Raw genomic sequence first — 18,683 nt, forward strand, 5'->3', positions numbered from 1 at the left:
TTATCCAGCTCAATAGGACTGTTCACTTCTTCCAAAATATTCCCACTCAAATTCCATATCATCAGCTTGTCTTGCTTCACTACTTCATTGGCAAACCAGTTTCCATGGGGTTAGCCTCCCTATAAACATGGGTGATATGGACACATTCAAAATTGTCAAGGAAAGTGTGGATCTCTTCAATGAGATTAGCTATAGACCATAAAGGTTGAGTGATTCCTTTAATACATCTAATAATGTTATTAGAATCCCCCTCCAACCATAATTTTTTAAACCCCATGTCCAAGGCCAATTTCATTGTGTGGCAAGCAACACTAGCTTTAGCAAAATGGTTAGTTTGGAAACCGAAAGGATGAGAAAAATCTGCTACCCCTCCACCATAATTATTTCTAATGATACCTCCATAACCCCAAGGTCCAAGGTTTCCTTTTGTTGCATCATCAAAATTTGCTTTACGCCATCCCTCAGGAGGGAGTAGCCATTTCACCTCCTATCTTTTTGTCCTCTTGTCCTTATCTTTCTCCTTCTTTTTACCACCATTTTTAATATCTCCCCCCTTCCTAACCTGGTAATTTTCTTTTATGTTTCTATAAATATTTTCCCCTAGAACATAGGTAGGTTCATCTGTATCTCTAAAAATTCTACTTTTTCTTTCCTTCCAAACTCCCCAACATAAATGAGGCAAAGTCTAGGTGCTTAAATCCTACATATCTAAGCCTTTGAACATAGTTATCCAGTGGCAAAAGAAATCTAGAAGATTACCTAGTTTGCTTCAGCTTACCCCAAGATTCTTAGTTAAGTTGTCCCAAACCTCCCTTGAGTAAGGACAGTGGATAAACATACGATTGACCAATTCCAATTGGTTTTTACATAGGATACATCTATTGGGCATTAGATGTCTACTTTTTGTTAAATTATCCTGAGTAATAATTTTTGCTTGCAAGGCCAACATAAAAAAAAAAAAATCTTTGGGGTAAGACCAGGTAACCAGGCTTTCACCTAAGGGGGTCTCTCATTCAAGATCCAAAGGGAGTTATAACCTAAAGCCACTGAGTAACAACCATTACGGTTGTCTCCCCATATTAACTCATCCCTCTTATTGTTAATAACCATTGAGTTCAACATTTTCATAATTGGCTTGAGATCCTCATAGATGAAAGACAAATCTCTCTATCCCTGGTCAGTTCTATAACCACTTACTTTCAAACCAAATTGCCTAATACAATCATTAGCCCATATTTCAAACATTGGATTATTTATAAGAGGTCCTTGAATCAACAAATTATCATGCCAAAAGAGGATTTCTTCCCCATTACCCACTTTCTAAATAACCTTAGCCTTGGCTAGGTCTCTTGCCTTAAGAATACCATTCCAAATAATAGACCCGTTCAAGATGTCCTCATTGTTTAGCAAGAACTGAATAATAGGTCTTTTGATATACTTATTTACAAATATATCTCTCCATTCCCCTGTACTATTAAAGATGCACTAGATCTATTTTTCTAGGAGAGACATATTGAGATGTTCTAATTTCCTAATTTTGAGGCCACCAAAGCACTTAGGAAGATAGACACTATCCTAAGCCACAAGGGGATATCTTTTTCGAACTTCAAGACTTGACCATAGAAAATCTCTCTGAATCTTTTCTATTGTCTTTGCAAATTGTACCAGTATCCCAAAGAGGCTCAAGGCATACATTGGGAGGTTCTGAAGAGTAGATTTAACCAAAAGGCACTTGCCTGCTTGACTAAGAGAAGCCCCTTTCCACCCCACTAGTTTCTTAATGAACCTATCAATGATCCCATTCTAGAAGGAATCATGAGGCTTAGTACCCAAAGGGAGACCAAGATAACTAGAAGGAAGCATTCCCACTCCACACCTAAGGATCCTCATAATTTTCCTCTGCTTGTCCTCTAGAGTATTAATGAAGAAAATTGAGCTTTTATCCCAATTAATAAGCTATCCTAATCCTCTAGTATAAAAATCTAGAATCTCCTTCATCACCTTTGCCTCCTTGACTGAAGCTTCCCCTCCCATAATAGTGTCATCGAAAAACTACTAATGGGAAAAAGGATCACACCTAGAGGATGCTTTAATCCCTTTAAGTCTCCCTTCTTGTTTGTACTTCTAGATTAACCTTCCACTACATTTAGCCAAAATAATGAACAAGATAGGAAAAATAGGATCCCCTTTCCTAAGCCCTCTCGAAGGTTTAAGAAAATTAGAGGGAGCTCCATTAACCAATATTGTAAGAGAAGAAGTAGAAATAAGCTGAGAAATAAGCTTGCAAACTTTTTGATCAAAGCCAAAAACCTATAGCACCAAACCAAGGAAAGTCCAGTCAACCTGATCATAGGCTTTAGAAAAATCCAACTTAAGGAGCATTCCATCTCTTTTTCCAACTTCGATAGAATGAATCACTTCATGCACCATCATGATTGAATCCAAAATCTATCTTCTAGGGATAAATCCTGTCAGTTTCTGAGATATGATTAAAGGAAGAATTTTAAGAATTCTAGAGGTTAGCACCTTTGAAATAATCTTGTAGAAAGAATTACTAAGAATGATAGGTCTAAATTTATCCAAAGAGTCAGCTCCTAGGACTTTAGGAATAAGGACCAAAAATGTTGAATTGATCTCTTTTAGAATGCTTCTTGCTCCAAGAAATTCCTAGACAACCTTCAACACATCTTCAATAACCACCTCCCAATAAATTTGGAAAAGGAAAGTTGGAAAACCATTTGGACTAGGGGACTTATCTGAAGGTAGGGAAAATAAAGCTTCTTTGACTTCCTATACATTTGGAATAGCCCTCAACATTTTATTATGAGGTGGTTGGATTAGTTGTGGAAGACATGAGACAATTTCATTCTGATCTAGCTTCAATAACAAGGGATCCTAGGTCAGAAGAGAAGAGAAAAAGGAAATAGCCTTAGAAAAAATTTTATTCTCTTTAGTCAAAAGATTCTACCCCTTTTTTAACCCTAAAATTATATTATTAGCTCTATGCTTTAGAGTAGAAATGTGGAAGAACCTAGTGTTTTAATCCCCCTCTTTCAGCCAATTAATTCTTGATCTTTTCTTCTAGAACTTCTCTTCTTTACTTTTAATATTGTGTAGGTTAGTTAGAATAGACAACTCAACATTCTTGTTCAAATCATTATACCTTTCTTGTTGAATGGTATCCTGAATTGAGGTGAGTTTGATAGACATATCATCTTTATCATGAAAAATATGGACAAAATCCATCTTATTCCAAAATTTTATCATTCATTTCACATTACTCAACTTTTTCACAACTCTAAACATGGCTGTTCTTTCCATTTCCATCCCCCAGCAATGACATATCTTATTCAATAAGTTTGGATTGAAGTCCACATTTTTCAAATTGAAAAATGAAGTTACTCCTTTGTTCTATAGAGACAACCAAGAGAGATAGAGGGGAGTGATTGGAGCCAACTCTAGGAAGTGAGGACAACTTGTAGGAGAAAGACTATAGCCAGTCCAAAGAGATAAGAGCTCTATCCAACTGAACCTAAATACAATCCCTACCAATTCTTTTATTGGACTAGGTAAAAGAACCACTTGACAGGTATAAGCTAGGCTATTTATAAAATTGGATAGATCCATTTTTCTTTCCTAGTCCTCCCAACTTCTCCTCATACATTAATGTAGAATTGAAGTCCCCCATAATATTTATGTTACTAGTATGAACCATATCATAAAATTTAGATGAATAATACTTCCTCTCCCTTTTGGAATAAGAGGCATATACATTCAAAAGGAACTAGATATCATTGGTGTACTTATGAAACACTTTACAAAAAAAGATATTTCCATCATTGTACAGAGTAATAAATTTTAATTTCTTGTTATTGAAAAGGGTTAGCAAACCTCCAAACACTCCTTCAAAATTTGAGGCCTCCCCACTCATATTATTGCTGAAAGAAATTTTACCCAAGCTCTCTTTCTTCATTTTAGTTTCTTGTATCATCAAAATATCAAGTCTCTGATCTCTAATCATATTCCTAATGATTTCCTGCTTATGGGCTCCATTAAGGCCCCTAATATTCTAAGAAATTATCTTCATTTAAAACTAGATATACAGTCCAAAAGAGTTCTTTGGCTCCCATTCACCACACTTCTTTTGGTATCATCTTGTCTGACTTGACTAGCAGATCTCCTTCCTCTTGATATTGACCTTACTCCCACATTTGGTCTACTATGAATCCTAGTATCTACTGGTGAAACCAGGGAGGGCTCCTAATTGCTTTTGTTTTTAGGCTTTGGAGATAAGGAGTTGTCCCCCTCTAATCTCTTTTCTAGATTACATGAAAAATTTTGGTTCTTCTTGGGAGATAAAGGGAGACCCAAGACATCCTCTTGTTGTTCCCTCACTGACTTTCCTTCAATATCCAAGGCTTGCTCCCCCACTCTCTATATTTGGGAATCTGACATAATAATTTCTTGAGAGTGGTCATCATTCTCTGTCCTAATCTCCTTCCTCAATACTTGATAAGGGACCAATATTGCTCCATTAGCCTCCTTAACTTCTGAGAATCTAGGATTCTTTATTAGTTCTTCCTCCTCTCTTTCAGACAATTTTTTTAAAAATGTCTCATCTTCCCTTGAGACTCAGAGGTTTGGCTCCTTCCCCCCTTTACTAGGGCCTTCCATTATCTTTACTAGACCTACCACCTCAATAATATTTGGTCTAGACAAGACAACATCCTCTCTGCTATCTACCTTGGGATCATTCTGGGTCACTTTATTCCCTCCTTTGATTGGGGCATTCAATACCTCAACTACTTGGGTCTTCTAGCCAGCCTAGGTATCCTTTTTTTTTCTAGATCTTTTTCTCCTTTCCCAGATAAGAAGAAGGAATCCTTTTCTTTTCAACTTCAACCTTTGGACATTGATTCACCTTATGCCTAGACTTTAGATAGTGAAAACAAGAAAAAAGAATACTTTCATAGTCTAACTATTGAGTATGTGTTCCTAGCTTAGAGTGAAAGCTCACAACTTCTGGCATTTCATCCCCTTCCCTGACTCTGATACATATTATTGAATTAGTTAATCTACTTCTAGAAGGTATTATTGGGTCTATCGATAGAGGTTCTCCAAAGGAATTTGCCACTCCCACAAACATATCCTCATTCTAGAATTCCAAAGGCAGCTCTAGAAGTCTAACCCAAACTAGTCCTTGCACAAAGAAAGATTCATTAAAATCCAGCTTCAATGACCATTTTTGAAGCACCAGGGGAGAATGACCAATACTCCAAGGACCTTCATGCAAGATGTTTGATAGGTCCTCTTTGCATGTAAAATCAAAAGACAAGAAGCCTTTTTCTATAGTCATAACATTGACCTTTCCTTTAAGGTTCTATTTCTTTTGAGTGAAAGATCTCACTATATCTATGTTCGGCCTTTGCCTAATAAAATTTCCCACTAGAGAGTGGACACCATTGAAGTAATACTATGATCTAGTAGCTCATCCAGAATAAAAATTACACAAGACCCATTTTCAAAGCTAGAAAGAATCTTAACTAGAGGAAAGAAAGACTTACTAGAAGGTTTAACACCAAAAAGAGAAGACCATTTTGCTAGAAGAACCCCAGATTCATCCTCCTTGGGTGGTGGAATAGGCTTGTCTGGACTTCTAGTCTTGTCATGTGGGTCCCCATCACCATTCTTTGTTGCATCTCCAATCTCTAGTATCCCCTGACACTCCACAAACCCCTCCTTAATTCTTGGTATCCGATTCCCTCCTCCTTGTGAAATCCCACCCAAGATTGGTTCCAAATTTTGAAAAGTCACACTACCCCACCCTCTTCCCTATTAGCTCTCACTCACCATCTAGAATATCTAAAAACCTTTTTCAAAATATTAACCCTTGGTTGTAAGCACTACAGGAAAGAAGCCTCACTATTTTACCAAGGGTCAATGGAAAACATTCTCAATTAAGATCTACAGTAGAGAATGGCCCTACAGGGACTTGAACCTTACTTGTAGGCTCTATAGGAAAGAATCCCCACCATTTCACCAAAGAGAAAAGCCCTTGGTATTCCAATTATTTTTTTAGTTCTCTTGTTGGTTAGCAAACATGACTTGTTGTTGTTGGAATTGTTGTTGATATATTGCATGTTAAGTCAAGTGGATTTAGATTAGGTTGTGCATTAGGGATGTTGGATCCTTGTACCACTTGAGATTGTTTTTTTTGATTTTGATACATTGCATGCATATTAAATGGATTTTGACTTGGTTGTGCATTAGGGATGTTAAGTCCTTGTACCACTACAGGTTGTTGTTGTCTTGGAAGTTGGGTATGTCCTTTAGAGGTGAACATCATGTTTGGGTTTTTGTTTTGATACTTTTGTATGTTAGATGCTTCACTATAGGATATCATTTTGACTTGGAAATGGGACATAATCCTTTGGTGAATGGGTGTAATATTGATAAGTATCTTCCTTTGTATGTCAACAGGGGTTTTTATAATTGATGTTTCACATGGTAAACTCATAGGGCTCCATAACATTTGATGTCATAAAAGTTGGTAGAGTTAGGAGCAAGGGTGCACTTTGTTGATTTTCCCCCAAAGGAGGTATGTTTGGTATCCCAGAGTGCAAGCCCCCTTAAGCACATCTTGTTATTGCATTATTTGATTGAGGTCAATTCTTAACATCCCTTTTGGATATTTTGGAATATTCTTGTTACCATTGATTGATGGAGGTTTGTTAAACAAGGGATTTATATTAATGTGTTGGAAAGTACTTTGGAGAATTTTGATGGTTGATTCTTGGTGAGATCTTATAGGTGTTATCTGTATTTTTAGAAATTCCAAAGGTTATTTTCCCTTGTTCAAGTCGTAATTAATCAAGGGTTGCAGGCTTTCAAAATTTGAGTTATTTTGATGTTTGGACTTAGGTCCCTCCAAATTTGTATTAAATTTGACAATTTCTTAGGCTGCCAAAAGTTTAAAGTTATTTTGAAAAGTCTTGTCTTGGCAAGCACTAGCCATTTCTTCATTACTGATTCCATAATTTGTGTTAGAATCATCACTTAGGTGCAAAGTACCTTGTATGTTTGGAGGATTGAAGGTACTTGTGTTAGGTTTACTAAATTTGAATGATTGAGGTTCTGCATTTTAGGAGTTGTAGGTACACTTTCACATTTGGGTGGTATAGGTACAAATATGACTTAAAATTGGGACTCCATTGAATCATTCCATGTGTAGGGGAAGGGTTTAAAGGAAAACTCATATTAGATGAATTGTTTAGGGTTAGTTGCACCATTTATTGATTGTTAGGTTTTGTGGATTGTTAGTGAACAGATTGTCCTCTAAAGAAATACATACAAATTAACCCCCAAAGCCCAAGTAAGAAAACTAAATATGCACTAATAGTAGGGTCACTTTGCTATTGAAAAGCATAAGTATCCTCTAAATTGATCTAGGTACAACTCCCCAAGCATGATTTATAATGAATTTATAGAAATACAAATACAAATAATTTTAACTAGAGAGCACAAAAGGTTTACAAACATCTATCCATAAACACGAGATAGATGACGAAAGATTAAGTGGCTAAAAGAAAATAAATGACACAAAGTCCATTTATTTAGATTTTACATAACTAAATAACACAAAGAAAAGAAAAACTATTCATCCCAAATACATGAAAAGCATAGCACCAAGTCCAAAGGATAATCATGTTCACAATTAAATGCAACAGATACATGTTTAGAGAAAATCAATACCACTACAAGTTGAATAATGATCATAAAACATACATTAAATTCAAAGTTTTAATATATTTATGTTTTCCCCTTTTTTAACATAAAAAAATGACAAAGATTCTATTGTATCTGTACAGTAATCACTATCTAGAAATGAAAATTTCTTCCCTTGCATTACAACAAAAAAGAACAGAACAGAAAAACTTCCTCGCTCAAAAGCCCAAAGTCTGCAAAAAAAAGGTAGTTTCCCTGGCAAAAACTAGAAAAAAAACTAGAACCCCGTATCTATGTTTCTATTTTTGATATAACATCTTCTTTTTCCCATACATTTTAGTTACATAACTGATTCTTGGAGATTCTTTCCTATGAAATCCCTTTTATCCTTGTGTTATCCATAGAATTATCTTTTTCTTGGGTGATGTCTAATAGTTTAGATGACTACCCCATTTTACATTACATTATGAATTCCATGTTTATAAATGTAATGAGAAAGTATGGTCATGGAATTAAGAGTGAGGGCACATTTAAACAGGTGGCACTTGCTGGTTGTGAAGTGCTGTCATCATTTCATGACAGTTATAGGCAATTTTGATAGCACTGCACTCAGTCAGGCATAACTTTTGATCTAAGATGAAACATGCAATTCTATTTGGAGAGGATTTTTAAAATTGGCTTTTACAATACATATCAAAATTTTAGGTCAATAAAATAGTTGGATTATGATATACAATCCCCACAACATGATTATTTACTGTGCTGTGCATTTTGTTACTGTTATGATTTATTTTGATAGATCGAGACACATTTATCTATATCTTATAAAAAAAATTGAATTTTGAAGATCACTTTAGTGAGAATTTAGATAGCTAGGTTATGTCCAACATATTTCAATTTTAGAAAGATCCAACAGTGGAGTTGGGAGTTATGGCCCTTGAAATAGAATCCATTTTTTTTTGGCATCATTTTTTGGGCATTGTGGATGATTTTGATAGTACTGCATTAAAACATGTGTAACTTTCTATCGATCAGAAATATTTTCAAACTATTTGGAGAAGGTTCAAATAATTAGTTTTCTTCAAACATATCTAAAAATTAGATTGATCCAATGATTAAATTATGAGTTATGCCTCCTGCAATTTGTGGTCATAGAAATTACAACAACTTCTTGAATCCCTCTTTTTATACAACATGAGAACACTTTTTTTTGTTTGTCTGTAGATTGTTCAAGTTGTTCATTGATAACTACGATGGATTTTTATTTTCTCTACTTCCATTTTTCTTCTTGACTCTATGAGAGATTATGACTGACACTCACCCATTTGAAGCTTTTAATTCTTGCTAGCAGACATGGTATGCTTTGTTTCTTCCAAGTTCAATGTCGAATGCTTATATTTTCCTTTCATAATCAACTCACTGGCCCCATTTAAATTGATATTTTGATCATAGTTTTCATGTGTCAATACTTGAGAGCTGACTGTATTTTTCCTTTAGCAATTGAATCATATATGAAATAGGTGAACTGCATCGTGCTTATTGAATCAAATTTGATCTTCAAAAGCCAGATCTAGATTTTTGAAATATAGCATTCTGACACCTTTAAACCAATTTGAATTGAGTCATAAAAAGTGTGAGAATTTGTGAGCTTTTCTACTGTACATAATTGCATTAATTCTATGAAGGCAAATCTATGAACTTGGCCTTAAATATTGACCTTGCATTGTTGAACCTTCAAATTTGTAAACTAACAAACTACATTTCTAAATAGGAAATGAACCACTGAACCTAAGCAGATGGATTATACATTTGAACTTCTAAAAATAAATTATTGAACCTATGAGAGAAAATTGAGCCACTTCAAACCACTTCAAACTACTTTGAACCTTAGTTCAAAGAGGTTCAAGATTCCACATTGAAAATTTTAAATACTGGGTCTATATTGGGTACCAACATGGGTACATACTTAATGGGTCCCCAAGTGAAAGTTATGATGCTTTAGTTTGCTCCTTGTCAAATGTTTGTTGAGGTTTCTTGATATTATTTTGTCGTAGATGATGTTTTGGTTATTTTTGTACCTCAAAAAATAAGGTTTGATATAGTTCTTCTAGTCTCTAGGCTGATTATGTCCTTTTAAGTGCTGGCATAATACCTAACGATGTAGATGCAATGGAGAAAACTCTAAATGAAAAATCTACCTCCAAAGTGCACACCTAAAATACCAACTATGATCTAATAGTACCAAGTGCACCCATGGTGAACTTGAGGCCTTGAAGGTAAGCAATTGGTGACCAGAAGGTATTTAGTTTGTAAAAAGATGTGTTATGTTGACACATATGTAGAGTGTCAACCATCTAAGTGTTTTTATGTATTTTATAGGGTTTAGGGATGTAATGTAGGATATGAGAATGCAATTTAGGGTTCTAGAACCTAGGATGAAATCTAAAATTACCAAGTGCACTCTAAGACTACCAACTGCCCACTAAAACTACGAACTGTGCACCTGAAGTGTGTAGTTGATAGTGTATGCCTAAAATGTGAGCACACTTTTATGAGTCATTATATCTAAGATTTATAAAAAATGAGGTCTCAAATAGTGGCTCATAGCTCTCTATTCATGGAGTGCAAGGCATTGTAATGGAGGCCCTCAGTTTGACCTAGTTTGTGCCCATGCAAGTACAACATGAAACAAGAGATTCAAGGATCCAAAATGCATGCAAATAGAGATGAAAACTAATCTATATGATAACAATGCAAAAAAATAGAAGAAAGGAAATGTAATAACAATGCAATACTAATATATGAAAACAAATATGGATCTAAACTAATGTGCAAATGCAAGGACAAAATCTCATGATGGAAGCCATGGATGCATAAGAGAAGAAGACAAGAAGATAGAAGTTCTCCAACAAAAGCTTTCATGTTCAAACTTCTCCAAAAATTGCTCTCCAAACCTGTAACATAACAATAGCATAATAATGGATGTCTAATCATGGATCAATCATGGATGTATAATCGTGGATGTCTAAAATGAGAAGAGGGCTCTCCCTCATAAGGGAAAATGTGGAGCTAAGAAGCTTCTCACAGCCAATATGGGATAATAGAGTTTGATCCATGTGAGACAAATTCCACCAATGAGAAAAGAGGAAAAGAATTAAATGAGGGAAGAAAAAAATAATTTATTTAATTTTTATTTATTTCATTTCTTTTTTCATGTGGGATTTATTTAATTAAAAGGGAGTAAGTTCTTTTAATTAAATAGAAAATATTAAATTAAATTAAAAGATGGGTTTTTCTCTTAATTAATTAATTGTGGATGAATTTAATTAAAGAGAGCTTTTCTTTCAAAAATGATCAACCTTGGAAAAATAAATAATCAAATTTGATCAAGGAAATTGATTTAATAAAATATTGCAAACCATTGATTCAAGAAATTTGATAAATTGATAAATTGAATAGTGGGGGCCCATAGTCTAGGCGACCATTTTAGGGTGCATACATTTTCCCCTCTTTGACTAATGTGTGATCATTTTTGGGAACACATGTAGTCAAAGAAAGAAATTGAAGTGTGAGATCGATTTGGGATCACAAAACAACCCAGATGTGTAGTCGATTTGGGAACACATTAGGACAAAGAATAAAAATAAATTTTTACTTAAAAAAGTCGAGTATAAAATTGATAAAATTGAATCAAGGATTGAAATTTGATAAGTATTGCTCCCTCGTGATTGAAATCAAAATGAGATAGAGGAGAAAAAAAATGATAAATTTGATTAAATCGAACAAAAGATAAAATTCTTGATGTAAGATGAAAGATATAAGAATCGTAGAACCAAGGTAGATTAACAAGCATGACATATTATGCCCGAAAGGTGAATTAGAAGAAAAGAACTAGGGAAAAAGAAAATGGAAGATATAAGTTTGGAAGGGATGAAAAGAAATAGAAAGAAGAAAAGAATTTTTTTCATAAGAAATAGAATGCTTTAAAATAAATCAACTGTTTAAAATACAAATTTCAATTGAGATCACAAAAGAAGATAAGGAAATGAAGATCAAAATGTGACCATAGTTGATTAAAAGTACACAAGAAAGATGAAGGGAAAACCCTCTAAAACTCATAAAGTAGCCTAAAAATGCAAACTAACATGAAGTCTAATAATGCGAGCTACATGAAAATGCAATGGTGTACTTGCAAAAGAGCAACTGTAATATAGGATTTTGTGTTCATCATTCATTAGAAAATGTAAAGGAACATATTTTCATAATTGGGCCATTATTAACGAACATCAAAAAATCACACAATCATCACTAGTCACAAGTGCAACTATGAAGATATGAATGTGATTTATATTAGATTGGAATGTGGAAATATTCTAAGATAAGCATCAAATACATAAAGGTCAAGATGACTTTGATGTTAGCTTACCCAATTTAATATAGCAAAACCATGCTTGCATCAAAGCATAGATGCTAGGATGACCATAAGAATGGTTGTACAAAAATAATCAAGGATGATTCCTCAATCTCCTAAGTGTTTCAAGGGGACAACAAGAGACACTCTAGAGTTTCAAAACCACACCCACAAGCAGAAAGTAAATAAAAATATGCCCCATGCCCCAAGTGCTCTAGCTATGCATCCCCAAGAGTCTTATCAGACAAGCACACTCAATGGAAATCAATAACAATCAGCACACAAAGAAAAGATCATGACATAAGTCAAGCATTAAGTGTTTGTGTTTAAAAATTCAAGTGGGTTAATTGATACTGAGTTCTGAGAATAAGGATCGAATTCTTGAAAGTAGGTAAGATCGCATGACAACACTAGGTAAGACCAAATTGATAAGTGTTAAAAAGACACTTGATGTTAGGGGTTGTATTGAAAAATACAATTGGGGTGGTGTTGAAAAAAACCATTTGTGAGGTCTCCTATAGACCAACGCATCCAAGAGACCGAAGCTAACACAGTTATGCCCCCTAGACAAAGACCAATTCCAAACCAAGGCAATAAGGACAAGGCATGATGGAGAAAGGCTAAGTGTCAAGGACACACACTAAGAAATAGGGGTGTAAAGGCCTCAAATAGTGCCCATTTCTAGGTTTTCACCTCTTGAATTTTTAAAAATTTTTTTTCAAGACTTTTTATAATTTTTTTTTTTTTGTATTTTTGCTACCAAGGCACCTATTTCTAGGTTTTCACCAAGGTGATCATTTTCTTTCAGGACATTTTCCAATTTTCAGAATTTTCATAGTATATCATTTCTTTTGGATTTTTAAAATATATCATTTTTTTGTATTTTTTCAGGATCAATAGATATGTACAAAGAATGCCTCCAGATAGAATGGGCATACAAATCTCACACAACATCACATCATGCAGTCCTGATGTCTAACAAGGTAGAGGACATGATGTAGCAACAAGTTGGTGGATATGATGGATAAGCAAGGAGTGTATGAAGCAAGGGAAAGTGATCTTCAAGGATTGACTCCTCAAGAGTACCCAAGCTAGGGAAAAATTGTCATGTAAAGCACATTTGGGTGAGAAATTAAAGGCCAACATAAGATAATTCACAAAAGCATAATGTAAAAGTGGAAAAGATGCAATCCAAAGGAGTAGAAATGTCAAGAGTCTTCATAGCATCGTATTTTACTCTTTTTTTTACTAGATCAAGACCAAAGGGATAAATGGTAAAAGGGTAGAAAAAGACTAGAATGAATGGAGAAAAATAGATATGAAAGCTAAATAGGAAAGAAACGAAAACAAGATCATCATTAGATAGCTCACAAGATAGCCAAATGTTTGTGTATAGGTCAACATTGTCAAGATCAAAGAGAGAAGACAGAATGGATGAAAGATGTAGAAGAACTACACATGATGCCTGATTATTAGGTTTTTATCATGGTACTTATCCAAGGTGCCACAAGGGAGTGGTTTTCACCATGGGACAAATTTATTTCTTTTTACTTTTTCTACCAAGGTGCCTTTTTACCAGGTTTTCACCAAGGCACATTTTCAAAGTTTTTATTTTTTAATTCTCTCTTTTTTCTTTGTGAATTTTTTCAAATTTTTTCAAATTTTTTGAAGAAGTCAAGCTTTTTAGATAATGCTCCTTGAAAGTTTAAACCATGACATGCAAAGGAGTTGAAATGATAAGCTCAAAGATGTTGATAGGGAAAGGAAGATGGAAGACAAAAATGGAGGATATGGCTTCATGCTAAGCGAGTGAGATTAAAAAATGGAAATCAAGGCAAGATCAATGTCAAAACACACCTTGAAGGGTGATGAGAGAATGGAGAAAATGTGAATGAAGGAATATATGAAGGAATATGATGAGTGGATAGAAGAGGTTGTGGTTTAGGCAAATGGAATGGAATAATGCTTTTGGAAGAAGATGAAGTGGAATTCTTTGGAAGCTTCAATGTTAGCTTCAATTGTTGTTCAACATTAGACTCTCTTAAGAGAGAATTTGGAATCCATATAGCCATAGTCCTCTTTTCATTTCTTTTTGATGATTTAGAGATAATATCTTTGATGATGGATTTTGGAACCCATACTTGTCTCATAATTTCTTTCTTACATATCTCATTTGACTTTATGCCCCCATGTTGATTAGAGGAGACATGGTGGTCTTTTTTATTTATTTGGATTCTTGAATTGCTTCTTTTTCTTGTCTCAAACATTCAGTTTACTTCCAAAAGAATTGGGACTTGTGGAAGAAGAAGTATGATATGACTGGTTTAGGTGAGTGGGTGGATGAAAAAAATTCAAGGATATGCATCTACGTTGATCTTGAGGAAACATAGGAGAGGAAGGATTGTAAGGACCCAAGATGGATGATGAATTATGAGAGTTAGGAGGGGAAAGTGAAGGGACATAAGAACCCAAGATGGAAGGAAGACATGAAGCATTTAGTATTGGTGGGGGAGGTTTAAGGATGGATGTGGAAGACACTAAAGGGTAATCAATAAGTTCATCAACATTTATATGACAATGAAGGATATCAACATCTTTGCAGTGAGCATTAGGATTTTCAATAGGATCATGAACATCTTGAATAGGAGAAACTTCTTTGATAGAAGTACTTGAAGCTTGAGAAGACTTAGGAAGAGGAGAAAGTGGAAGGGAACATGGAGTGGTAGAACAAGAAGATGGAAGACTTTGATCTTGAAAAGGATATTTGGATAACATAAGTGTATAGTTTTTCTCTTGATTTTCAATAGGCTCAAAATTGGAAGTAATAATACTATTTTTAATAACCTTAATGGAAGTATCATCTTTGGAAGGAACAATTGTATTAAGGTCACTTTGATTGTCAATAAGCTCAGTGGTGTAAGTAGTAGCTTGATCTTGCATAGAAGAAGACTTAAGACATGGTGGAATGAATGAGGAAGGGCATGTAGGATCAACAGAACCATGAAATGGATCAGAGACATCATGAAAATAATTGGATGACATGGAGGGTTCTTGATCTTGATCTTTCTTTATATTCTTTTCTTTATCATTTTTAGAGTCCTCTTGACATGAAACCACTCCTAAGGAGAAGGAAACATGTTGGAATTGTATGGAAGACTTTGTAATATACGATGATGGACTAGCTGAAGTAGGCATTATAACACATGAAGGCTTATGTTGTTTAGGTTTAACATTATCCAAATTATTTTCAGCCAAGTCAAGGTTAGCTTGAGTTTCTTTAAGAGGTAGCCTTTGAGGATAACTATAGGGAACCACATGAAAAACATTAGGATCTTTGTTGGATGAAGGATTGGTAGAAGATTTGAGATATTCAAAATCTTTAGGGGATGTATGGATAGTGGGGGAAGTAGAAGATGGAAGGAAAGTGTCAGAAGACAAAGGTTCAACATTAAGATGATCTTGCTCAAGAGTGTAATATTTATTTTTAGCATGAGGGTTCTTAGAAGAGGAATTCTTATGCCATTGATGTTTTATTTCAATGAAAAAAAATGCTTTCTCTTCCTCAAAAAATAGAGATTTATCATTTAGGTATTGTTCACAAAATTTATCAATGTTGTTTTCAAGATTTGAGTCATATGGATTACCATCAATATCTATTCGTGACTCATCCCCTTTAAGCACAAGCATAGGATTAGGAGGAATTTTAGGAAGCATAGGAATATAATAGCCATCATCATCATAATCATCACTATAGGCATTATAGATAGGCATATCACAAGACTTTTCATGTTTCTTATTATGGTATGTCTCAATAATAGGAATAAAACTCTTGGTAGAAGTAGAAGAACAATGATATCATGAAGAAGAGGTAGGTGAAGACCTACACAAATGATATTTAGAAGAATCATGGTAAGACTTGAAATATGAAGAATGTGAATGATATTTATAAGAATCATGATAAGACTTAGAAGATGAAGAATGTGAATGATATTTAGAAGAATCATGATGAGACTTAGATGATGAAGAATGTAAATGATATTTAGAAGAATCATGATAAGACATAGAAGATGAAGAATGTGAATGATATTTAGAAGAATCATGATAAGACTTAGAAGATGAAGAATGTGAATGATATCTAGAAGAATCATGACAAGACTTGGAAGATAAGGAATATTTGGAAGAAGGATATTGTGATTTGATCTTGCATATGATCCTAGCAAGAACGCCTAATTTCTTCCCCTTTTCAATAATTTTTGTCACAATATTGGCATCCATATATCTATTATAGTAACAACACTTTTCAAATTCAAGAAGGAGGTCAAGTTCATCTGAGCTCAAATGAGGATCCCTAACAAGATATTCAAGATCCATGTTTCTAGAAGAATAAGAATCAACCATGGAAGAAGAGAGAGAGTTAATAGAAGAAGGTAGAATATAATATAATAGGAGGAAAAGAATCAAGAAGAAATGAAGAAGAGGAAGAATGGAAATGGAAGACTAGAAAGACATGGAAGATGAAGAAGAAAGAAGACCAAGAGTCATTTTGTGAAATTTGATACCATTTGAGTTCATTTGAATGTTGAGAAACATGTAATAACACTTGTAACCAACATGAAAGAAAAGGTACTAGTTGATAGGATAACCCTAAGAAACGTTGGTATCAAACTAGGATAGTAAAAGCACTCACTTGTCTAAGAAAGAGATGATAAGATAAAATATTGCAATAGGCATAAACCAACACTACCATAGAGGTGCCCATAACTTTGGGTGAATACCCTATAACATATGGACCAAGAGGATGATATACCCAAATTTTAAGTAATTAAAATTGAATTTTGACGAAAGTGGATGGACAAGAGATCACTAAGACTCTCCAAGCGTAATATCAAACAATCCAAAGGTATACCTTTCTTAACAAGGATGGTCTCTAACTCAGCAACTCCAAATAAGGTCTCTTGTGAAATCAAAGATCACTAATTTATGAGGTCAAAAGACAATAACCCAGGGTGAAAAAAAGCTTCTAACAATAGGGTAAATAGCCTAATCTAAACTAGATCAACCTAGGGAGATTGAAAATAATAGGACAACAAAGAAATTTGATCATAAAGTCTTGACTCAGGAACTCAAAATTTATTCATTTTAAATGTCCAACTAGGTGTATCAATAGATTTTTAATCATGAAGTAGGCACACAAGGCAACAATTAGGGATTTCAAGAAAATGTCTTCAAATAATCAGCAAGGGACAAAAAAACCTTACACATGAACAATAATAGTGTCATAGTATCAATCTAATCCCTAGAACTACTACTGTGTATGTTCTAAAAATGTTTTCCAATCATGCAAATAGTCTTAGAAAAGAAAATTTAGTAGCACTATGGTTCTTAGTAATGTTCAAATCTATAGCTTTGGCAATCTAGAGTGGGAAAAATCCAATCTCGGTGCACCCAAGTTTTGACACATTCTGAGAATTTAATCAATTAGAGATGCTGAGGAGATCTGACAACCCAACAACAGACTACACCCATGAGAATTTTTCCCACATGGACATTTATATAGCAGTTGCTACTACCACATCAAAAATGGCTGTTATCGCTTAAGGTACCATCCATGTGGTTGATCCAATAAAGGGAATGTCCACTATGGTTTAACCCTCTCTAATCAAGGAAGACTCATAGAGTTGTACCACATGGGGACTTGGTTTGGATTCAAGGGTTCCAAGTTTTTGATGTGCCCAAAAGGGAACAGAGCATACTCCTCTAGCCTCTTCACCTTACCTAAACATAACAAACAAGATTCTTTCACATGCTAATTTGAAATCACCTCACCAAAATTTTAGAAAATCCAACAAAAAACACCACCAATCTCAAAAGAGAAAGTACTAATTGATGTTGAGGAAAAATCCAAGTGGAATAGTGATATAATAAAAAATATACTTCCCTATCTACAAGCGGATCCATCATCAAGAGTAGCTTCACATGTAAAGCAAGCGAATGAAATTCAGTCTCTCAAGGTCTCCCAAACAGTGTTGAGAGGGGCTAATTACTTTGTGAAACAAAAATACATGAAAGCAAATCTAGATCCAATTTTAGAGCACCAAATGAAGTGTGAATCTATGAAAGCATGTAAAAGAACTCAAGCCAAACACATGAGAGGGATCATTTTACTTCCAAATCCAAAAGTTATAGAGATCCAAAAAAATTTGGTAATCCTTGCAATGCATCTTATCTCTGTTGTACCTTTCATTTACACTTGAACGCTTGCTCATAATGAACAAAGTAACAAGCAAAACAAGCAAACACAAGATATGCAATATATATCCAACTTATGCAAAACTAGGGTTAGATCTAAAAATATAATTTTTAAGAGTGATAATAATCAGAAAACAACCCAAATGAAAGCTCACATCATGCATTTTTCTATTGTAAAAATTAAATGCAAGCTATTCATTAAATGCCCTTTTTTTAATTGATTATTGACCTAGTCATCAAGATTGGACCTATATGATATGAATTCAGATCCAAAACCATAAATACAAAAAAGTGACCC

This window comes from Cupressus sempervirens, chromosome 2 (assembly GCF_028749045.1).
Source record: "Cupressus sempervirens isolate cs-2001-9-10 chromosome 2, ASM2874904v1, whole genome shotgun sequence".
Classification (NCBI taxonomy): Eukaryota; Viridiplantae; Streptophyta; class Pinopsida; order Cupressales; family Cupressaceae; genus Cupressus; species Cupressus sempervirens.